Raw genomic sequence first — 25,170 nt, forward strand, 5'->3', positions numbered from 1 at the left:
CACACTGACATGGTGTTTCAGCCTATGGTGGTCTTGTACAGAGATGCCAACTTGAATAAAATATTGGGGGGGGGGGCACATTTGAATGACAAGTCCATCAACTTTGGCTCAGCCCCCTCAAATATTTTGTAGGAGGTTGAAGGGGCTTCAGCCCCTAGGAGTTGGCTCCTATGGTATTGTCCTAGAAATGATCTTCCAAAATCCCAGTTGAGTGCTGCTTCACCAAACCAGGAACATGAAAAACAGGAATTAACTATCATATGGACACAGTCTGAGCCATGAGTTCATTTTCTGCTGCAGAAAGACAGGAACAATAAATGATTTACTGTATTTTTTGCTCTATAAGACTCACTTTTTCCCTCCTAAAAAGTAAGGGAAAATGTGTGTGCGTCTTATGGAGCGAATGCAGGCTGCGCAGCTATCCCAGAAGCAAGAACAGCAAGAGGGATTGCTGCTTTAACTGCACAGCGATCCCTCTTGCTGTTCTGGCTTCTGAGATTCAGAATATTTCACTTCTTGTTTTCCTCCTCCAAAAACTAGGTGCGTCTTGTGGTCTGGTGCGTCTTATAGAGCGAAAAATACGGTAACCATAATATAAATGCTTAAGCACTGTACTTGTGAATTAGATGATAAAGACCTTTTAGTTTGAAGTGGCTGCCCTCTTTTAACCCAGATGATGCAACCATCCTGGAAACTTATCAAGAGTTTGTTATCTGCAGGTAAATTTGAATATTATACATGTCTAAATCTAATGTAATGAATAATGAATAAGTCTAATCATTAATTCAGCATGCTTGTTTTGTGTGCTTTTTAGTACATTTATATCCTACCTTTCCTCCAAGGAACTCCAGTTGGCAGACATTGTTTTTCCCTTTCCTATTTTATCCTCACAACAGCCCTATAATATAGGTTAGGCTGAGAGCTCTTAACTGGCCAAAGGTTACCCAGTGAGCTGTGTGGCTAGGTGGCGATATGAACCCTGGTCTCCAACAACCTAGTCTCATGTTCTAACCACTTCAACCATATGTATAATGAGAATAAGTTGATCCTAATAAAAGTATTATATTACTAATTTTCTGACTTCTAGATATTCATATGCAATTAACATAATAGGCATAAAAACAGCATAGGTATGTTTAGTCATACGACACATATTTTGAAATGTAATTAGCAAATTTCCCCTTAAGGTGAATTTTCTCTTAAACACAAATTATTTCACTTTACTGGGATAATCAAGAAAGCCTTGTTAGTTACAAAATCAGACACACAATTATGTGACAGTCAAATGCTGCTTTGCGGATGACTTGGGTTTAAACACCTGCTTAGTTATAACCTCTGTGGCTATATCTTATTGGGCAAGCAGCACTCCCTTCATCCATCAGCTTTCCATCTGTAAAGTGTGCATGTAAATAACCTGGATTGCTGCATGTAAATAACCTGGATTGTTGTGGTTATTTCAATCCAGCTGGGGGACCCATGTGGAAAAGGAGGTTTCTGTAGATTATGCAAATTCACACCTAGATGTGCATCCGTGTTTCCCCACTGAACTAACTAGATGCATCTGGGGTTTTGTGCATCTCTTTTCCTAGTGTTACTACTTGATAGACAGAACTTGAACTAGATTTCTTTTAAAAGTGTTATAGAAATAATAGCAGTACCCATGATGTCAAGAACATAGTGAGGTAAAGACCTGCTGGACCAGGCTCAAGGTGCTGCTATTAGTATATTAAAAACCCTAACAGCTTGGGACCAGTTTACTTGCAGAATCCCCTTGCCCCATGTATGCCCACTCGAGCGCTTCAATCTGCGAAACTGGCACTATTACAAGTGCCACATAATGCTCATTCCACAAACGTAAGAAATCAATCTTTTAGTGTGGCAGTACCCACACTTTGGAACTGCTTGCCTGCTGACACCAGGCAGCTGCCTTCTCTGTATTCCTTTTGGCACCTGCCTGAAACATTTTTGTTGAGGCATGCCTATCCAGATCTATAGAAATGTGGGGTTTTTTCCCTTTTCTTTTAGCTAGTGTTGATTTTGTATAAATATTTTAATACTTGTTTTCAACTTTTTGTAAATAATTTTAATATCTTATTCTACAATGTTGTAAACTGCTTTGAGGTTGTTGTTTTTACAATCAAGCAGTATATAAATTTTGTTGAATAAAATAAGAACACACATCTCTCAATGAGAAAGTGATGTTGTTTTGGTGTCAACCTCCCTCCCTCCCAAATGCTGAGATCACTATTTTGCTTTTAACCTCTCTGTTTATCTGTGTTTTTATGGGATATGAATACATAAGAGCAGGTGCCCTTGATCCCTTCTCAGTATACTCAGCTTGTCAGATGAGCAAGGAAAATAAGCTGAGCAGCAGTGGATTGAGTTAAAATGCCAAACTAGAGTTTAATAAGAAATCTTGAAGTTGCAATAGTTGACATTGCCACAGCTGGACACCCTCTCTTTTCCTCATTCAAATCAAGCCGTGGATTGTAGACATCTTGTATAATGCCATTGTATTAAACTGCAGGAGCTTGATGTAAAATGAAGTCTATAGCTCTCCAGGTAGGAGAGAGGTAGTTTGGATTCTTACCATAACAATACGACTAAGAGGTGTGCGCGCTGACGATCACATAAGCATGTCCTACCACCATCTATTGGGATTTACAGGCAAATAACCAGATTAATGCTTTTACATTAATGCAAATAGCCAGTTCAACTTTGGCATGTGATTTCCCGTCCTCTGGGTGACCAGCAAAAGGTGGCCTATCCAGCAGCTCCATCTACGAGGCCTTCTGCAATCTGTCGTGTGCTCCCAAGAATTCCATCCCATTTATTTAAACGAATACACCATGCTTGGATAATTGCTTTCCAGCTCAAAGTGCTTCTTAGCAACAGCAATCACTGCAGTTTCTAGGCACCAGCTGCAGGAATGTCATTTGAATGCCATGCCTTGCCATAAGGAGCAATGACAGAGACCAGTTTGGACACACAGGTTTATGACATTGGTCTTCCATCCTCCCCCTTCTGTCACATTAAGCATTGTACTTTATAACACAACTCCAAGTACAAGATTTGCCCCAAGTGATTCACTCCTGGAGCCCTTTATAAATGATTACATGATCTGAATTTTCAGTCATGGATGCACTTGTACACTCAACAGATCCCATGTGATCATGCTAGCATGCAGAGTTCCCTGTTGCCATTTTTGGGGGAAAGGGGAGTGTGTATTACCATGGGAGAGATTAATACAACCACTTGATTGCTGTCTACATGAACACAGCTGTGGACAACAGTGATGTCACAGTACTGACACTCACCGCAAAATAGATCCTAGCATCTCATGAAAGCTCCAAATAATAAATAATTCTAATAATTTTTGAATACCGACTTGAATCCAAGGAACTCCTACCACCAGTAGAAGTTACTTCTATACATACAAAGGGGAGTATTTCTAATACTTGCTGCTCCCCTACTTACACCCCACCATCCCCACTGCATCCTCCTGTACAACACTGCCATTCCAAAGTACACAACACCCTTTTACCTAGAAGTGGTTTTTCTGGAGGTAGAACAAGTTGGCACAGTGGCAGCAGGAAAATCCACTTACGGAACTCTGTGTTCTCTGGACTCAGAATAAATATCCACAAATTTATACACGTATTTATTAATAAATAACATTACTATAATAAATGAGTTGTGTCCAGTTGTTTAAGTGTTCAAACAATTGGTCATGCATTGCATCCAATCCAACAATGTGGTTGTGTGAGCAGATGTTCTGCTTGTGCCATGGAACTTCTCCTCAGTCTCCTCCTACATGCTCACATGCCCCCTAATCTGTCTGGAGGTTTGGGGGGAATCCCCAACACAGATTAGGGGGGGGAGGAGTATATGGGAGGATGGAGGGGAGTTCTCTTGTGAAAGCAGACGTTCTGCTCATGCAGTGACTTCACTGAGTACAAAAGATTATCATTTCAACAACCCTGCTAGGTAAATAAGTATTACAGTATTTATTCCCATATTGCAGAGAGGGACTCTGTCTCCATCTCAGAGATAGTAGCAGAAATGATATTTGAACTGAATACTTCCCTACCCACAGCATATACTCTTAGCTACTATGCTGTACCATCATCATAATTAGCATGCCCTGGGTTTTTTTTCTCTGAGGGAGGGCACAGTTGTAAATGACAAGGCACTTCAGGGATATTTGTACTGCCAGATTGTATCTTGTGAAATGATTTTCGGAAGACCATGTAACAATGAATGGTTGCAAATGTATGTTCTTACCGAGTTGGTTTCAGGCGGTTCTGAGCAGAAGTTCAAGCCTCATTCCATGGCATCTGTCCAATGCAAGCAGTATTAAGATTGTGCTGCAGGTTTTGAAAAAAAATGTGGTGTTTCAACACAAGTGTATGTTCCAGTGGTATATTGCCTTGTATGGACAGACCCTGCCCCCCCCCAAAAAAACCCCTCCTACAGCTAACTCATGCAGAGTGGAATTGATGTGACTGGATAGAAGTTGCCTCCCTAAATAAAGCCACTCCTCTCCTGGTAAATGGTTTTTCTGGATTGATTTTTCTTCCTTTTGATATGTGAACTCAGCAGACAAGAGCCTAGAGTCATCAAGGCCTTCCTCTGCTGTGTGCTGCTCCCCACCTGCTGCACATTCTTCACTTAGCACAACCCAAGTATGGATTCCCCCCCCCCCAAAAAAAAGCAATTCTGGACTCCTAACAAGTCTATGATGTATTATGTATCTTGCAATATAGTTTTGACTATTCCAGATCTTTCCTATTTCTTTTTTTTTATAATTCCCTTTTCTCCACCATGCTTCAAACACAAAACCTGGTGTGTGTGTGTGTCATGCATATACACAGACATATGTACATCCACATACATTACCAATCATTCACTGGGCTTTCTTCTTGCTCTACAAATAATCCCAGTGTAAACAATCCTGAACTAAACCTCACCACCATGAGGTTCATTTCCACTGAACCTCCCTAGCATTCCAGTACCAGTACAGGAATGGCACATGGGGGCCAGCAGGGGGCACACTGTTGAATCTCATAACTCTCTGCCTCTCTGTGCCTTTTCCTCACAGATGCTGCCTGCTCCTTCGCCCTCTCCAAGTGGGCAAACTGGCAAGAGCAAAGGTAAGGAGCCTCCACTTCCTTTATCCTCAGCCAGGCAGTCTGGTGCGGCTTTGGCCCATTAAATCAGATTGGGCAAGCAAATGGGAGTGGTGAAAGTGGCACGGAGGGGGTTCCATAGAGAACGTGCCCATGGCCTGCCCCTACACGCAAATCAAGCTAACACTGACACACAAAGCTACAGAAACTGAGTTGATTCCATGTTCTCAATCTAATAGAAAACGGCTGAAACCTATCAACATTTCAAAATTCAAAGGCCGTTCCTTTGCTTCATAACTCTCTTCCGCCTCCAAAAACTCAAGTTGTAGTTGCAATTCAAATGCATAAGGCGGGGGCAGGTTGGATAGCCTCTTGACTAGATATTTGTTGTCACCAGTGTCTGTGAGTTTTCTGGTTGATTAATTGTATATGTGTGAGGCTACAAAACCCATTGATTACATGTGATTGTCTGCAGTTCATTAACTGGCAAGCTGCCCCAGCACTGTACAGAGAGAACAAATGAACCTTTCCATCGAACTTCTCTTTTCCTCTGTTAAGCCTCAGTAAGAGACAGGCTCTGGGCTAAGGAGCCTGTGGCCCTCCAGTTGTACTTGGACTCCATGCCCATCAGCCTCAGCCAGCATGACCAATAGTCATGGATGATGGGAGTTGTAGTGCCTGGAGAGCCACAGATCCCCCTATACCAGTTGTAGGCAATTGGGCTCTAGGAGCTGGCTGGCAGCCAAGTGGGCCAGAAGTAAGTATGTAGGAGCCAGCCAGGAGTTAAGTTAAAGAGCAACAAGCAAGGACCACAGCAGCCAGTCAGGTGTGTAGTAGTTTAAACCAGACAGCAGTTAAAAGCATCCTTACACCAGAGACAAGTGGATGGCTCAGTTGGTTAGAGCGTGGTGCTGGTAATGCCAAGGTTGTAGGTTCTATCCCCATATGGGATAGCTGCATATTCCTGCATTGCAAGGAGTTGGAGTAGGTGATCCTCAGGGTCCCTTCCAGCTCTACAATTCTATGATGCAAAGTTGTAGAGACATAGACAGAAACTCTGGTGGCTAAGGCTTTTTATAACGCCAAGCCAGTGGACTGAAGAATTGGCCATGGGGTCAGCTGACTGAATTCTTTGTCGGGTTGGCACTGCAGTCTAGATAGTGCCCTTGAACCTCAGAGCTCACTCTACTAGACTTTCAGTGGATACAGTGCTCTGGTGGTGAAGAATGAAAGGCACAGGAGCTTCACTAGTGGGGACCAGGGGTGCCAACTTGAATAAAATATTGGGGGAGGGCAGGTAAGTCCCACCCCACATAATCGATCACATGATACATGATACGATCACACATACTATTTGAATGGCAATGCCCATCAACTTTGAGGGAGATTTTTATGGGGGGGCATGAAGGGACCCTGCCCCTAGGAGTTGGCTCCATGGGGGGACCCATGGCTAGAATCTCTCAGGGCCGGTTTCTTCATTGCATTTAGTATATAAGGGCCTCTCACTCCTGTACAAGGATGCATGCATTGTGTGACATGGCAATGGCTGTGCTGGTGTTCTTTTTAAAAATCCTAGTATATGTTCAAGGAATCGGAAACAGGAACTAGCTGTTTATTAGTGCTGGAATTATTTTAGCCTTTAGTCACATTTATACAATTATTAACGTGGAATAAGTCAAATATAGAATATAAATAATCACCCTGAAGTTCCCATATCAGATAATTGTGGTTAAATGTGTTTTAAAAAGATATCAGATACCAAATCCAAAGCTACTGCTAAAAAATTTATATCATTATGAGTTCTGCTGCCTTGTTTACATTTGATTGCATTTGTTAGCTTCAAAGCAATTTAACAACAGAATAAAATACAAGCAGATAAAATCAATTAAAAGTAAATTTTAAAGCAGCATGCAATATAAAATTCTCATCCAGCAATACAATAAAAAGGATTAGTCCAACCACCACCCCACCAAAAGATGAGCACTAGAGTGGAGACTAGCTTAACTACCAAAGGCCTTGGTAAATAAAAATATATTAACCTGGCACTTAAGAACTGACAGAGGTGATGCCGAGTGTGCTTCTATGAGGAGAGCCTTCCATGGGCAAAGCAAAAGCCCATTATTGTGTAGATCCCCTTCATACCAGCCTCAGCTGAGGCACGTGGCTATAGGCTTCTGGTGAAGGTGCCATCACCATGTTTTTCTTTATCTAGGCCTTTGGCTGATTAACATTCTATGTCCTTTTAAATGTTTTTGTGAGGGGGTGTTATTGGTTTGTTTTCGTTTCTGTTTTTATTATGTATTTCCTGTTCTCATTTTGTACGTTTATGTTGTGAACTGTCCTGTGATCTTTGGATAAAGGGCAGTATACAAATTTAATAAAGAAATAAAATAAGGACCACAGAGTCCAGGCTGCAGATCCTTGAGGTACTGGGGTCATCAGTAACATAAGCCTTTATTGGTCAAACCCTGCACTTTGAACCTAGAAGCTAACAGAGAGTTTTAGCTGGAGCTGACCAAAACTGAAGCATTATTGTGGGGGCAAGCAGTTGCCCTGCAAATCTGAAGCAAGATTGGTATTCATGTTGCCTGGCTTTAGGAGTTTACTTAATTGATTCCAATGGGTCATAAAGACTCCATAAGCCTCCAGTGCTCTCTCATCCATAGGAGAGGAAACTGGATCACGGCCCCTGTTTTCTTACCACTTGGGGAAAGTGGGGGCCAGCTTATGATGAGACCTTGAATATTTTACAGATAACTAGCCTTTACAGCAGTGTATTATACCAATGATTTGGAGTGTCCTTTTCACACTGTAATGTCCAAGATGATTAATATTTCAGAGTTCTACACAAACACAACTCCTATAGTGTTCACAGATCAGCTTCCACCCCACTCTCTTCACCTCTCCGGTTCCTCTTTGTTGATATCCCCAGATATCCTCCTTGTCTGATTTATTCCATCAAACTCCCCACTTCTTAGACATTTATAAATATTTTACTGTATAACACAACACTGTGTCAGAAGTTAGCTTCTAAGCAATCTCATTCTGCCATTCAACACAAAACAGCATGAGTGGGTGCTCACTGGCACTGTGGGTTAGGGTGGAATTGTTGTGGATGACTCATCCAAATGCAGTGTTTTGTTCCAGAAACAGCATCACTGCAGTATGTGGCCATGTCTATATAATAGCCCATGTTTTTCCTTGTTGATGCTGCACCAGGTTATCAAAACGTTAGATAATTCCACACCTAATTTGCATGGATAATTGCCAATGAATATGCACACAGACAAAAGTGTTTCTGTAAGCAGAAAGCCTGCAATCTGTAAAAGTGGCTTGATACCGACACAGAAATGCTTAGAGATCACATAGAAAAAAGGAGGCGAGCCTTTTTTCCACGCATGGAAGGATTCCATGCATTTGCTGTGTGGCCACAAATGTGAATCATGCAAAAATGTATGCTGTGTATACCTGCAAGAAGCAAAAGCAAATTTTACAAACTGAGCTGTGACATTTAGAATCTATACAGGAATGACAAAACTTTTTAGTTATCTTTATTATGTGTTCAGCTTTGCAGAGGTGACAGTAAGAAATGGATAAGGTACCTGATTAAGTGATTGGCATGGTATCTGATATCCGTAACAACCACTTCCTTAGGAAAATTCATGAATTCTTTGGTCATCCTTAAACGTAACATGAGCTAAGTTGTCTTTCTAATTTGCATGGGTTTTTTTAAAAAATGAGGTTTTGTTCTATTTCAGCTATTGTTTCTCTTCAAAGATTGGAAAATTGTAAGGCCCACTGTTCAAAGGTTTCAGATGGCACATAGAATATATACATATGTCCAGGGCATAGTCCAACCACTTTTAAAGTGGTTTTAACAGAATATTTGAGCACTGACTTAAATCTCTTCCATGAGATCAATGGAACTTAAGTACATTATAACTTTGACTAGTTCGTGCACACAATGAATAATTTATTACAGAGCAGGTTTCATCTCACCATGCTGAAGACTGGCATGGCAATAAACTTTAAACTGGATATTTTACTTAACAAAATACATTTCTGGATACAAAAGAAGCAAACAAGAAAAGGGGGAAAGGAACTAAACAGACAGCTCAGGAAAGCCACCTAGCTTTCTGTTCCTAGGTACACTGACCCTTTAGTGGCTTTTCCCTCTAAATGCAGTGGTTGTTAATTAAAAGCTGTTTGACAGACCAAATGTTCCCATCCACAAGAATTAAAACCTCAGACACACAAGATATACTCTATGGGGCAAGTTCAAGAGATGGAATTGCTCTAACGAGAGAGCTTTGTTACTACTGTCACAACACTGGAAGACTTCATACAACAGTTGGTTTATTAGAAAGTTGCTGGACACTTTGCAGATCCTTAGAGAAACTGTGTCTTTCTTCTCAGTAGACATGACTGCAAAACGTTCCTACACTGCAATGTTAGGAGGGGCATGAGCGTGAAGCAACCCTAACCCCCCAAGAATCGTGTTTTGCATCACTTCCTGAAGTTCAGTAGAATGGGAAAAGATGGTTCCAGGCTGGCATAGAGTTTGAGATATATTAACCCTCTGTAGAACACACTGCATTTTTTGTCCCATTAGCAAGAGTGTTCCATCCCAACTTAACTCCTGTAATACAGGATGAGTTTGTTTTTAAATTCAGCAGTTTCCAAGGGCATTGTAGGTAAAGCATCTTAAAACAGCCTGGAAGCTAATGCTGAAATGTTTTTCCTTCTGAGTTGATGTCTTTCATGATCTGAGCTGCTGTAGTTGGTACCAGCTGTAGCTTCCAAATTGTCTACCTGACTTTTAGAAAACATCTAAAAGCAACTCTGTATCAGGAAATATTTTTATGTCTAATGTTTTACAAATTTTTTATGTGCTATAAGCGACCCAAAGTGGCTGGGAAATCCAGACAGGTACATGGGGTATAAATAAAACCACCCTCCTCCTCCTCATTACTACTACTACTACTACTACTACTACTACCACTACTGTCTGTAAGGGTAGTTCCAAATAGCTTGCATTTCAATATTATAGTTATAAAGAAATGAGCATCTATGCATACTCTGTGTCTGAGACTGAAAGCCACTATCTCTGCAGAAATAGAAATGGGCAGGGATTATCTTGAAACAAAAGCTACCTTCTAAAAATCCAGGTGTATCCTAAAGCCTAGAATCACTCCAATGCTTTTGATGAATAGGTTATTACAATACTTAGAGAGATAACAAAGTAGTCTGTTGGCTGAACTGTGTACATTTTCAGAAAATAATGGAATCCTATTGGTGCCCTTTGTCTCCTTGGGCAGATTGTCAAAAATTGACCTCCAGATCAAAGGCATGACCAGAATGGAATTGCTAATTTAGCACTAATGAAATGATGACTGGGTTAGTGTGGGAAAGGGTTTAGATTACCTAATTTCTGATGTTGACTAAAAAATCAGGTAAGTGTATGGACAATGTGTACACTATATCTGAAATGATACAAGGTGGAAGGTGTGGACGCTTACAGTTGAAATGGTGGTCATGAAGCCCATATGAAAGATGTTTTTTCAGTGAAACTTTAATCCTCAACTACATCCTGATTAACTCCTATCACTAGACTGGAAAGCAACAACAACTCTAAGATAGCTGGAAAAACTGATGGCCAGTACTCCACTCTGTTTCAAAACGAACTTTTTTTTTTTGCCAGAACTCAAACACAAGGTGGGCACATTGAAACTAATCCTATTATCAGCTCTTCCAGAAACGAGAGGTTTTTTTAATGGGTTTTTTAAACTGTGCATCTCTCAATCACATTCAGAGTATGTGCACCAGCTCTGGCATGTCCTTGGCAGTGATGATGTTGGCATTCATACTTCGTGTGTCATTGAGCAACACACAAACTAAGGAACATTTAAATGTTATTGCTTCTGTTTTTTAGAAGTTACTGCATAGGCAAGGACTTTCTGGTGGCCTTCCCATTTAAAACACCCATCTGGTGTTCTTATAAATACAAAGCAATGCAAAGTTCCTTGTAATATTGTGAAATAATAGAAAGAGAAGGTGACACTTGGAGGTTGCAGAGTTTTGAAAAATTGAAAGGAAAGGTGCGAGACTGGTTGCATTATGCCCAAATTTTAGAGATATTTAAAAAAGACAAAAAAATCGGCTTCCAGGTGGAAAAATCAGAATTAGAGTTGGAATTACTTGAACCTAAGACGAAAGTGCTTTCAAGAATGTATAACTTGTTGCTTAAATGGAATACTCAAGATGAGATGGTTAAATCAGCCATGATTAAATGGGCACAAGACATTGGATACAACATTATGTTTGAAGACTGGGAAAGGTTATGGACCACCGGTATGAAATTTACGGCATGTAGTGCCTTAAAAGAAAACATTATGAAAATGATATACAGGTGGTACATGACCCCAGTCAAACTCGCAAAGATATACCATTTGTCAGACAATAAATGTTGGAAATGTAAAGAGGCTGAAGGAACATTTTTTCACCTCTGGTGGACATGTCCGAAAGTGAAGGCTTTTTGGGAAATGATTTATAACGAGTTGAAAAAGGTATTTAGGTATACCTTTAATAAGAAACCAGAAGCCTTCCTCCTGGGCATTGTGGGCCAGAGAGTGTTAAAGAAAGATAGAACTTTCTTTTTATATGCAACTACAGCAGCAAGAATTCTTATAGCTAAATATTGGAAGGCACAGGAGCTACCCACACTGGAAGAGTGGCACACGCAACTGATGGACTACATGGAATTAGCCGAAATGACGGGCAGAATCCGAGACCTGGGAGAAGAGGCAGTAGAAGAGGATTGGAAAAAATTTAAGGACTATCTACAAAAACATTATAAGCTATATGAAAGTTGAGAATTTGCTAAGTTTTGAGGAAACACGCTTCAGTATTAAGAATTGAAAATGATTGAAATTAAGTCATAACGGTGAAAAGTTTTAATTTAGAATATATAAACAGATGAAAGTACAAAAACATACGAAACAAGGTGTTAATTTGCTGTATAATATTCTTTTATTGTAAAGAATGCAGGGATGGAAGATTTGGGGAAGTCCAGTTGAATATGAAAAAAGATGTGGAAAAGTGAATTTTCTTTTTTCTAACTTTTTCTTTTTTTGTAAAACTGCTTTTGTTGTGTAAATTGATGATGGATTTTGACTTTGGAAAATAAGCAATAAAAAATATTATTAAAAAAAAACAAAAAAAAAAAAAACAAAGTTCCTTGTATGCTGGAGTCCTTAGTGGAGGGTCTTTCTGCACTTACCTTTTATAGGGGCATAATTGCTGGCTTTTGGGGGGATTTGTTCGGCATTCTTCCACATGTTGTTGCCATGATTCATCTGCTGTTCCGGAACAATATACTAAAACCAACAACACCTTTTTCCTTTACTGCAAAAAACCCTCAACATTTGTGAAAGATCTGGAATGCATTGTCAATATTTTCATTTGTGTGGAATGTGCTTTCTATGTGGAAGGGTTGGGGATTGGTAGGTGTGGTTTGGGAGGCGTCTGTTGTACTGTTGCACCTTGACCAGGGCAAGCTGCCAATTTGGGCTGGGTGCTGTTTGGAGGGGAAAATGGCAGGCAGCAATGGGAGTTCTGGGATAAGCCATAGCTCAGACAGACACCTGTAATCCTTCTTGTCTAACCTCTTCTAATCTTCTAGGCTCCCTCAATATTTGAATTCTAGAATCCTATGCATTATATCCCCCCTCCAAAGGGCTATCCCCATTTGCATGCTCATAACATTTACTGGCTGGAGCAGGCTTCCTCAACCTTGGCCCTCCAGATGTTTTTGGCCTACAACTCCCATGATCCCTAGCTGGCAGGACCAGTGGTCAGGGATGATGGGAACTGTAGTCTCAAAACATCTGGAGGGCCGAGGTTGAGGAAGCCTGGGCTGGAGGAATGAGAGTATATAAGGGCTATGACTACACTCATGGAGCTTTTCTCAATTTGACTGTGCCCTCTACCATTAGTGTGGAAAGGAGAACCCTCCAGTCACTGTCTCTAGTAACAGTGAAATGTGACCAAAGGTGTGGACAGTCAGCTCCAAATGCACTCCTAAAAATGTTGGATCCAGCCAGGGGTGTGGCACTGTTTTCTGGCACCCAGGATGGGGGCGGGTGCTCGTGGGCAGGGGTGGGGTCAGGGCACAGAGGGTGCTCTGTTTTGGACTAGGACCTGAGAGAGTAAAGGTAAAGGGACTCCTGGCCATTAGGTCCAGTCGTGGCTGACTCTGGGGTTGCGGCGCTCATCTCGCTTTATTGGCCGAGGGAGCTGGCGTACAGCTTCCGGGTCATGTGGCCAGCATGACTAAGCCTCTTCTGACAAACCAGAGCAGCGCACGGAAACGCCGTTTACCTTCCCACCGAAGCGGTACCTATTTACCTACTTGCATTTTGACGTGCTTTCGAACTGCTAGGTTGGCAGGAGCAGGGACTGAGCAACGGGAGCTCACCCCGTCGCAGAGATTCGAACCGCCGACCTTCTGATCAGCAAGTTCTAGGCTCTGTGGTTTAACCCACAGCGCCACCCGCATCCTTAGGACCTGAGAGAGATCAGGGTTCAAATCCCCCCTCAGCCATGCAGCTTATTGAGTGACCTTGGGACAATCTCCATCTCTCAGCCTAACCTACCTCACATAATTGTTGTGAGTACAAAATGGGAGAGGGAAAGGTGCTGTATACACCACCTTGAGAAGCTTGGAGGAAAGATGGGATATAAACATAAAAGTATAAATGTAAGTTCAAACCTCTCTTGGGGTGTGTGCAGAATTAGTTGCACAGTTTATCTAGGCCTTTGGCTTCATCACACAGGATCCTTGTCATTTCATTCTAGGTGTTATGTCAGGCAAGAGGAAACCTGAGATTTGAGCCATGCTTCAAGTTTGAACCGTGACTAATAACTTCTATTTAGAGCCGGAAGGTAACAAAGAGCAGATCACTTCTGACAGTACATTTCCATGCTCAACGTTTTCAAACCACGTGTAGCAAAAGGGCTATTAAATATTGACAAGATTACTCTTTGTCATGTAAGAATGAGCATCATACTAGGAAGAATATAAACATCTGCCATAATGTCTATCCAATAGCCACATTTGTACGATTGTCGATTTTTATGGTTAATGAAGCTGTGAAAGATGGGTATGGACATGCAGTCTTCCCTGACCCCTTCATCCCTTCTGTTGCATGGTTTGAGAACTCAGGTTTAATGCAAGTCAAGATTATTGTGCCAAAGTAAAACAGGAGATGGGGAGGAAAGAGGTGAGAGGAGAATATGCATCCACAGCACTTGTCCATGATAGGGATCAGACAAATGCAGCAACTGAGTCCTATTGGCCCCCACCTGTGTCTTACCTAGGGGCTCATGGTCAGAATATTCTAACTATGCATTAATCATGCAATTTTCTATGACTGATTTTCAACCTTCATGGAAGAGTTCCATTGTCTTGGAACGCAAGAGGAGCTCCATTGGTTCAGACCAAAGGCCCGTCTAGCCCAGCATCCTATTCTCAAAGTCACCAGTCAAATGCCTTTGGGAAACCCACAAGCAGGACAACAAGCACAACTGCAGTCTGAATTATTAAGCAGCATTTTGAATTAGTAACATAGGATGACTGTCATGGGAAACTCTTGAGGAAGATACCAGTGACTGTTGCAGAATAATCGCAATGCTAAATAAGAACACGCATACTTTTCAAAACACCAGCAGAAGCATCAAGGCCAGTGCATGAATTTTGCCTCATATTACTTCACATGGCATTCGTGTTCAATGGGTCATAATGCAGTTCCCTATGCAGACCTTCTGTGTTTTTCGTTTAGCTGCTTGTAAGCATCTTTAGACTCACATGGTGAGCAGCTGTTCTTGAATGGCTCCTACTAGGACATAATGGCAACCTGCTCATGGACCAATTCAAAGAAGCTTCTGTTTCGCAGCTGCTATAAATGCTTCGACTCTAAAACAGCCTTCATAGGCGGGTCAGGCATGATATTTCAGCACTCGCCCCCATTGCTCTGTACCTAATCACCACCACCCTATACAGAACTCCTGTCCTCTGGCGCATCAGTCATATACTGGTATCAAGGTAGTGCAGCCTAGTGGCTAAGTGACTCAGCTGCAAATCAGGTGGTTTCTGGTACAAATCTCAATTCTGCCAACTCACTAGTTGGCCTTTTCCCTATGGAGCAAAGTCATTCTCTTTAAGTCTCAGTCTCCCCTTCTGCAGTATGGGAAATAACAATACTGATTTACCATACAGGGTGGTTGTAAGAGTTATGAGTATATAATGTGTATGAAGTGCTCTGACCATCTAAATGTGCCATACAAGTGTTAAAATGTTGTTTCCAAATTAAGCTACATTTATATATATAATTATGCAGATTCTGTAATATAAAATGAGCACTGGTTTGGTTTTGGTTTTTACTTGTAGTGTTTAGAATTCACTGCTGTGAGAAATGGATTTGGGTTTTTAAAAATATTTTTTTATCCAGCATTCTAGGGAATATTACTCTTTTGCCTGAGTGGTCAGTGTATTATTCTTCATTTCTGTGATTCATTACCTTGGCCCTGCTACAACAACAACAACAGAAACCCAAACCTTGTGATTTCATAGCGTATCTTCCTTTTTCTAGCCCTACTCAGCTCTTCCATAAAGTTGGTTCCTGGCTTGAAGTTTACAGGGCTTTTTGCTATTTTTAGGATATGGAATTAAAAGAGCGACTAAAGCTCTCATGCTGTCAATCTCCTGGGAGTCAAGACAGGGTTGTTTACTACAGGATATTATTCTAGGGCTTTGTCCAGTCCACTTTTAGATGACACAGTTGATAAGGCTTCTGTTTCTTCTCTTGGGAGAACTAAGAACTCACTCCAGGCATCTTCAGAGGAACTTCTCTTATATCAGTCTAGGAAAATGGGCTTTGAGACTGTTTTGTTACAGCTGCTGAGTATCTTAAGCCTCTTCTTATATGTTATAAAGCCATGTTTTCTACCAGAATCTTCCAGGGAGGCCGCTTGGCACCGCAAGCTGTTCAGAGGAGATGATTCTGGGACAAAATAAGTGAGGCCCTCGTCCTCTTTTGTGTGTGTGCTTTAATTCTGTTTCTATTTTAGGAGTTGCTCTTTACTACAGTAATCAGCCCAAAAGAGCTGTCGCCCCTCTGCTCTTGCATCAGCTCCGTACGCCTGCTAGATCATAGCCTTGCATGTTCTGTGATTCCAGGAATTTTCACAATCTTTGGCAGCCTCTGGAGACATTCAATATTTTCACAGGATTAGGGTATGTAGGGTATATAGACAAGCACCTTTTGACTACACAATGCACTAGCAGTCAGCAGTTAAAGCAGGGCAGGCGCCAGACTTTGGGAAGCCTTTGGCACAGTGCCGATTACGGGCCCCCAACACATACATCCGAACTAGGGGCAGGACCCAGTTCTGATTATGGTGGCTGCAGTGGCAGCTGCCATGAACTTTCTCTGCCACCACCACTTCTGAACACTGGGCCCTTGGATACATTTCAGCCGTGGCAGGTGGCAGCACTTTTGAATAGGAACCCATGGTTGGCTCCCATCCATAGTGCCACCCACCATTATGAATTACTCAAAATGCAGTGCCCCAGCCCATATAGCTACCCGGAAATCGATGCATTTCATAGATCTATGGTCGGAGACATTACAGTTTGGGTAAGTTAAAATGGCAGGCAGCCACCACAGATGGGAGCTCAGTTTGGCTCCCATTCAAAAGCAGCACTGCCATTTCCCACTCAAAAGCATCTGTGGGTGGCTGGGGTGATGATGTGATCAGGCAGGTGAGGGGCCCTTCCAACCTCCTAGGGTCCTTAACCAGGGCCCAACCTGGCCAGCTGCTGGCACCAGGCAGAAATAAAAGTACTAGATTAGTACTCACACATCCCCAGAGCAAAAGTATTTATTGCAAATGAAAAAAGCAACCTCCCAAACTGGCCTACCCACTAGCTGCCAGAATGATGCAAAGAGTATAAACTCAACACTACTTCTATTTTACAGCAAAAAATAATCTGAAAGTAAGCAGATTTGATTGATTTTAAAAACAAATCTTAAAATTAGTCTTGAAACTAAAAATCCACCATAAGGTGGTGGATACTGGAGAGCAGTGGTCACTCTTGCCTAGGTGCAGTTACTCCTGCCTGCTCCCATCTTCCTGAGTTGAGTCCCTGGCAGTGGCAGTGCTTGCTTGCTGGTGGACTAGATGAGCTAGTGGTCTCTCCTAGTTGTCTCCTCCCAGCTCATCACAGGCAGTGCTGTTGGGAAAAGCTCTTGACTGAATGAGCAAGCAGAGAGGCAGCTAGAACAGGCCATGCCCTCCTGCAGGCATCACAACCGTTTCTCTGTTCCCATGACGTGTGCTGTCCCTGCTGCACTGCAGCAGTTGTCTGAGCAAGCAGGTGCCAGGCTGAGCGGTGAGTGAGCAGGGAATGTGGTATTGGAGGACAGAGCTGTGTGTGCCATGTGGCTGGTGTCTGTCCCTGAAACAGACTTGCACCATTAAGTTAGGCTTCTGCCCACAGGCACAATGGAGGCCTCATTTTCCCAATATTAAGTTCAGTTCTTCCATAGTTCTACTTCAGTTTGTGGTTTTATTTCAATTAACAAGAATTCATCAGCATTTTAGTGTGAATGTCTTCTAAACTACACATTTTTCTGTGCAGTGTTGCTAGTATACTCATTTCTGCAAAGCACTTTCCTCTTATATGATACAATTGGTATCCCCCCCCCACTAATACATGCATTTGTATACACCCTTTACCCCAGTATATTCATTTTTGTACATATTAGTTGACTGGAGAACTGCATTGCAAAATTCAAAGAACTGCAAATTTCAAAGGATGGCTGATTTCAGTTCCCATATTTTTTCGGAAACTGGTGAATTTGGTATGTTTGCCTTTGAATGTGAAAAGAGACTGATTTCTCCCCTATCCCTACCTATGCCCATTGTTGAAGTAAGATTCAGCTGGTTGGCGTCATCTTGTCTTTTGCCTCAGGCCACAAAGTGTCTTGGGCCAGCCCTGATTGTTCTAAAGGAAACAAAACAACCTCCATGCTCACTTGCTAGTGCCAGCCAAGAACAACAAGTAGCCGTAACTGGAAGCCTGATGATATAGGGTAGGCCTTCTCTGTACTCCTGAAAATGTAGAGAAATGGTGCCAGACCAGAGTCCTTAGCTGGGCCTGCTGAAGACCTTCTTCTTTCAACAAGCATTTTAAGTAAAGATCTTTCCCAGACTGCATCTGTATTGGAATGGTTTTTAAGATGGTTTTATTGTTTGTGTATTTGCTGCCCTTGACTTCTTTGGGAGAAAGGGCAGGATATAAATCTAATGATTAGTAAAAAATAATAATCATAGAATTATTTACTACTACTACTACTACTACTACTACTATTTTTCTCTGTGCTCCTGTTAATCTCAGCTCTAAAGTAGAGGAGGCATCAATAAGATAACCTTCTGATGACCTCAGTGGGTGAGAAGGCTCATAGGGAAGAGGCTGTTTCCTCAGTTATACCAGGCTGAGTGTCTAAAGAACCACCAGCACCTTGAACCATGCCCAGAAGCAAAACAAAAACCAGTCCAAATGGATGTGAGAAGTGGTGTTATATGCCCTCTCAGCACCTGTCAAAAGATGAACTGCTGCTTTCTGTGCCAGATGAAGTTGTTGAATCTACTCTCTTCCAAACTGGTCTGCTCTGCATTATTTCACTTATGTGCTGTTCACATTTTCTGCAGATATCACCAGTCCTGATTTTCACCTCCTGTTTTGCCTATCTTTCGTGAAGGCTGAGAAACTACCTTATTTCCCCAGAGAAGCAGCAGAAAGCAAAAGCCAAGCCTGTAAGCTACAGGTGGGATGGAAGGCCAGCCGGGGGCAGGTGGGGTGTTTGTGGAGGTGAAGAGTAGCAATTCCCATCCATATAAGATTCTTTAAGAGAGGCCTGTCTAACTTGTGACACCATAAGTGAAACGTGGCCATGTAATTTAGCCTGCCAGGTGCTTGATATAAAACCCCTGTTTTGAACTCCCAAACTAGCAGTCGAAAATGGAATGTGGAGTCTTCAGTGGGCCAATTTCCATAGCTACGCTTGGCTTGGTGGTTGTGCAGACTTGCATTAGACGTTTTGCTGAAGCTCCCAGGACGATGCTGTGCTTCAGTGCAGCAGTTCACAGGGTCCAGATAAGGGGATCACCAGGGCTCAGCACCAGCAGGTGTCCTTGGCAGGACTGTGCATTCCTCTTGCCACTCTGCCCTTGCATTGCTCTGGCAAGGGAGGGAGGGAGCACAGGCAGCCTCCTTGCCTACATTCCTGGGCAAAATCAAGTGAAGCCTTTTTTGTTCCACAGCGCCTCCATAGCATATCCATAACTGAAAGTGTGGGAACAGATAGGAGTTTCCTGGAGCCAGACAGCATGGCCTGTTTTCTTATTTGTATGACTGCACATCAGATGCAATGGTGCAAAAAATTCCATGTATGCAACATGCTGGACTATAAGAACAAAGAGTTGTGTCCAGTGCTGCTGTTTTGTTTGCAAAGTTGACTTCAGGCTCATCCACACTTCCCTTTGTCCCATGATTTCTTCCATTTAGTGTGTGGCATGTAGGCATGGATCCATTAGGTTTTTCTTTCATCCTGCCATTTTCCCCCAGGAAAGCCTAGAAGTTACCAATCAAATGGAAGTGTGGGCGAGCCATTCGTCTCCTGCAGCAGGACTTTCCTTTCCTCTCCCCTGCAGCCCCATATGCACCCTCAGCATCTACTTCAGAGGGTTGGGGAACCCTCTGGAGTATATTTTTGGGGTGTACAGGAAGAGGAGAGGAGAGGTCCACCTGTGCTGCATTGGATACAGCCCAAAGTCCCAGATGGCAGCAGTATTACCATTTAGTAGCAGCAGCAAAGTACATGAACTTCTAAACATGGTTACAGTCAGACTTCTTAGCTGATGGTGCCAAGGAACAATAACTGGGAAAGAAATGAGGGTGCTGTGGTTATAAAGTTGTGATTGAATTCATTGGTTCTCCTTTCTGGAGTTTGCTGTGCAAAAGAACTGCTTTGGAAATCAACAGGTGCTGGATTGTTTAGCAAAAGCTCAGAATGCATTCAACATTAATTTGTGGCCGGACATGAGCAAATGATCAAGGACTAGGGGTGTTTCTAAATGGAGGCTTAATGTCACATGCCGGTTGTTCAGATATCACAAATGGTTCATTGGCAGCAGCTGGTTGTTTTTTTTAAAATTAACAGATTTCTTGTTTAAATGCGACGGGGTGGGACAGGAGACTGACAGCCATTTTTATGCATCTGACGTTGTGTGTAGACTGCAAAAATCTTGCATGCATAAGCATACTTTATTTTGCATTTTAATAACTTATATGCCTCTTAATGTAACAAAATCTCCAAGTGGTGCTGACCACACAATAAACACCCATCCAGAAGCAACCTGGAAGCATTTTGAATTGGGAGCATTTGGGATTAGAAACTCCACATTGAATGCAGCTTCAGGCAGCCTGTAACAAGAAACAGCAGTAACTTGAGAACTATTATCTGTCTTCCAGTCTCTAGCCTTTATTCACTCCCCCATCCCCAAATATCACATTATCTCTAAATTAAATTGTAAGGCAAAGCTGTGCATGCATCCACATCTAGATAGCTTGTAAATCTATAGTCTGGTTCAGGTTATTTGCTTGTACTTCTTTGATGCCAAATTCATGCTGGGCTTTAGAAAGATTTAGCATTGGCTTGGATCCAAACATCCTACTGCACAAGTAAAAGGCACTTCTTGCTCATGCATATGTGACTGTGTATTAGCAATTCCCTCCCTCCCCCGATGTTCACAAGAGCATTCATACCCTGCCCTTCCATTGTAAAAAGCAATGCTGTTTGTTGCTTGCAACTTATTAAAAATCAAAACAAAAACAAAAAGGCACCTGAATGTTTCAATGTACATTAAGTGTCCACTGGTTTGTAAATTTCATGTATATATAACTGATCAGATGGTCATCCAAAAGAGTTGTAATAGGGACATGACAAACAAGTGAGTTTCAATAATAAATTTGAGTGGGAAAATAGTAATTCAGTTTTGAACAGTATCAAGAGCAGAATTCACTTCCAGCTTTTCCACCCACAGGCTTTTCAATTACTTTTCCCTCTCACAGACATGCACAGAATCTTCTGCTACATCTCCACATGAATTTCTTACGCTTCCTTCACAGCTTGTTGGCATTACTGTTGAAGATTCTTGTTGACAACCAGCTTGACCCTCCCTATAGGACTTGGGTATTCATGTTCAGAGGGTTCCCTGACTTTCTAGAGCCAGTTTGCAGATTTAAGAGGGCAACAGATGGAGGAAAACTAGGAAACAAGCAATTCCTTCTGTGCAAGTGGAAGTGGGTGGAACAGAGGGGAGCTGGGGGGGGGGGTTGCTTGCGCAGCAGGAACTTTGGACCCAAGCCAGTGTCTTGATGATGCTCACAACAAAAGATCACCACGTAAGAGAAGCATCTTTCAAGAATATACAATGTTCTCCTGAAGTGGGAACCCAAATATAACAGCTCTAGATTGGTGTGAGATCACTGGCATATGAAGGTGAAGTGAAAATGTGAAAGTAACCCATCTATTTTCACCTCCCAGAGCCAAATTGCTTAAAACAGTAGGAGAGGCAAAGAATTGTCAGGGCTTTAACGACAGGCCATTCTGGACTGCTTCAGCCATTGCCAGTTTCCTACATGGAATTTTCCTTCCATACAGGAAAAGGCTAATCCCAGTTCACCCACGATATTCACTGGGTGACCTTGGGCCAACCACAACTTCTTAGCCTAACCTACTTCACAGGGCTGAAAATAAGATGGGATAACCCAACGTATGGCATCCTAAGCTTCTTGGAGAAAGAACGTGATGCAAAGATAATAGGAATGGGAGTAATAAAAAAGGGGGGATATTGCAGAAAACTGATGCCTACCAATTGGATATATCATGTTTTGCTACATGAAACATCCTGTAAAGCCATGACACTAGTTGCAGCTCTCCTATGCTTCTACATATAGTGGAATTGATGCATTATCTTGTGTGGCAGTCTGCTTGTAGACCCAGACTTTTTTACAGGTGGAAATAAAAAAAGCCTTAAAAGATGATTAGTCAAATTCATAGAGAGTAAGGATATCAGTGGCTACAAGACATGAAGGCCATTCTCTGCTTCCACAGTCAGATGCAGTAATGTTTCTGAATACCAGTTGCTAGAAAACCCAGGAGAGGAGAGTGCTCTTGTGCTCGGATCCTGCTTGTGGGTTTCCCATGGGCATCTTGTTGGCCACTGCGAGAACAGGATGCTGGACTAGATGAGCCATTGGCCTGATCCAGCAGGCTCTTCATATGTTCTTATGAAATGCTTCTCCTTTTAAACAATTCATCACTTCCAAAACAGACCCAAGGAACTGCTGGGGACATAAATCCCTGTACAACCTAGAGAGCAGAACTTTATTTTCTTTCCTGATTAACACCCAGATTGGTTTTATGTACAGCTGTTGCTTTAAAAAGAAATCAAACATTTCATGTTGTTGATAGTCTAAATAAATCCATATCCAATGAGCAGTAAATAAATTATGAAGCAGAATTAGCTTCCCAAAGATCTTTGGTGTAAATAAAATGAGATGGTTTAATCAAACAATGATCTAAGATTTTAATACTCTAGGTTTCCACCACCAGCAGATGTAACAACAACAAAAGATTTTTTTCTAAAACATCAGTTCACCAGAGAGTCCAGCTATTCAGACAGCTGTTATGAGAGCATAAACAGTACTTTTGTAAAATTCAGCAACTTTATGTGCAAACAATCAAAATTGTATAAATGACTAGTTAATTAAGCAGCAAGGCACAATAAAAGAACATTTATTGTGGTGTGTTCCTTTGAATTTTTATGTAACATAAAACTTAAGAACAACCTTCCTGGATGAGACCAGAGGTCCACCTTGTCCAGCCTCCTGTTCTCTCAGTGGCCAACCAGAAGCCTATGAGAAGCCTAAGACCTGAGTCCAGCAGCAACCCCCCCAAATGTTACTTTTCCTCCTAGGGGAGTTGCTCCAGTCCCTGGATTGTTTTGGGTGCCTTTTTCAGCAGCTTTTTAAACTCTTCAATATTGTTTTTGAGGTGCACCGACTAAAGAAGGTATTTTCACAACTGACATTAGGAACCAATTTTATTCTTCTACATGCCACTTATGAATACTTTATTATGGATGTGGTATAGAAAATCACTCATTTTTAAAACAAACATATATTCTAGTCAATGTAGGGTTTTCTTTCTTGGGGCAACTTGGATCCTCTTTGCAGAGAAATAATACAGCACCTATCCTCTACTTCAGAGATGGAGGATTTCCTCCTGCATTCCCTCCAGAGAAAGTGATTGTTGGGGTGGAACCAAATGCCATAATCCCTATCCTCTCACATATACACACCCCATTCTCACATGCATTTAAATGAGACTACCTTAAAAGTGACTGAACTTAACAAAATTCACCTTTGCACATCCTCTTCAGAAGGATCCTCTGGTGTTTGGCTCTGCACTTTAATTCCATGCCATTTCAGACACTCCATTTGAGCCTGTGCACATGTACATGACCACAGGGAGAAAGGTCAGTGGATGAATGGGGTCGCTGTGCATGACATTCCATCTCTGAGTTTATGGCTGCTGTGGGAAGTGTACAGCTAATTTTGCACTGATCTTTCTCCATGTGATTATAGTACATGGCCTATACAGTGGAATCTCGGTTGTTGAACATAATCCATTCCGGAAAACCGTTTGACTTCTGAAACTTTCAACAACCAAGGCACAATTGCCAGTCAGCAATTGCAGTGGAGAAAATGGAGTAATCCACCTCGGAAGCCATTCAACTTCCGAGGCACGTTCTAAAACGGAAGCATTCACTTCGGGGTTGTTGGTGTTTGAAAGCCAAAAAATTTGAGTTCCGAAGCATTCGACAACCGAGGTTCCACTGTATTTTGGAAGTCAACTTAAAAAAATAGAGGGGGGCAATTGAGTTCCTACAACATTTACTCTTCCTAGTCTCGGTACAATCTGTTGTACCATCAGACAAAAGCTAGCTTAAAGGAAAATGTTTTTCCTATGAAGGTACATTCTTTCACCTTTGGTGGACGTGCCCAAGGATTAAGGCCTTCTGGGAGATGATTTATAATGAAATGAAAAAGGTATTTAAATATACCTTTCTGAAGAAACCAGAGGCCTTTCTCCTAGACATGGTTGGCCAATTGGTGTTAAAGAAGGATAGAACTTTCTTTATGTATGCTACAACAGCAGCAAGAATACTTATCGCAAAGTATTGGAAGACACAAGACCCACTCTGGAAGAATGGCAGATGAAGGTGATGGACTATATGGAACTGGCGGAAATGACCGGCAGAATCCGAGACCAGGGAGAAGAGTCGGTGGAAGAAGATTGGAAGAAATTTAAAAACTATCTACAGAAATACTGCAAAATTAATGAATGTTAGAATGATGTTGGATTGAAGTTAAGGGTTTTTTAGCAGCAATGTTATAAAGGAATATGTAAAAATGGATTGTTAACAAGTGATAATTTAAAGTTATAATATATTAAGATAAAAGATTAAGATAAAATCAAAGAGGGAAGGGAATTGCTGAATGAATTAATTGAACTGGAATACAAAAAAGGGAGGTGTGAGGAGGTCAGGGAAACAAGCAAATGAAAGATAAGATATGGAAAGATTGATTTGTTTTTAATTGTTTTTATTTTTCTGTATTTTGTATTTTCTTTTTTCTTTTTTTCCCCTTCTTCTTATTTTTGTAATCTTTTTTTGAAACTTTAATAAATAGTATTAAAAAAAAATAAAGGAAAATGTTTTTCCTAATAGCACATCTTACACACTGAGACTCATATTATTTGTATAACATTACCCCACTGTGGGTCTATATCTGTGGAACAGCTAAAGGGGAGAGAGCTAATGAGCTGGCATCAGTCAGAACTTCCAGCTG

At 41.7% G+C, this 25,170-nt stretch overlaps 1 long non-coding RNA gene across 1 annotated transcript; it reads left to right on the forward strand.

Moving 5' to 3' along the window:
• The first annotated feature begins 673 nt into the window (after nt 1-673).
• Nucleotides 674-24,957, forward strand: LOC308471356. Its single transcript, XR_013982895.1, has 3 exons — nt 674-719; nt 5,102-5,153; nt 24,476-24,957. It is a non-coding gene; the product is annotated as an uncharacterized lncRNA (long non-coding RNA).
• Nucleotides 24,958-25,170: the final 213 nt, after the last annotated feature.

Source organism: Podarcis pityusensis (assembly GCF_964106645.2).
Source record: "Podarcis pityusensis genome assembly, chromosome: 2".
Taxonomy (NCBI): domain Eukaryota; kingdom Metazoa; phylum Chordata; class Lepidosauria; order Squamata; family Lacertidae; genus Podarcis; species Podarcis pityusensis.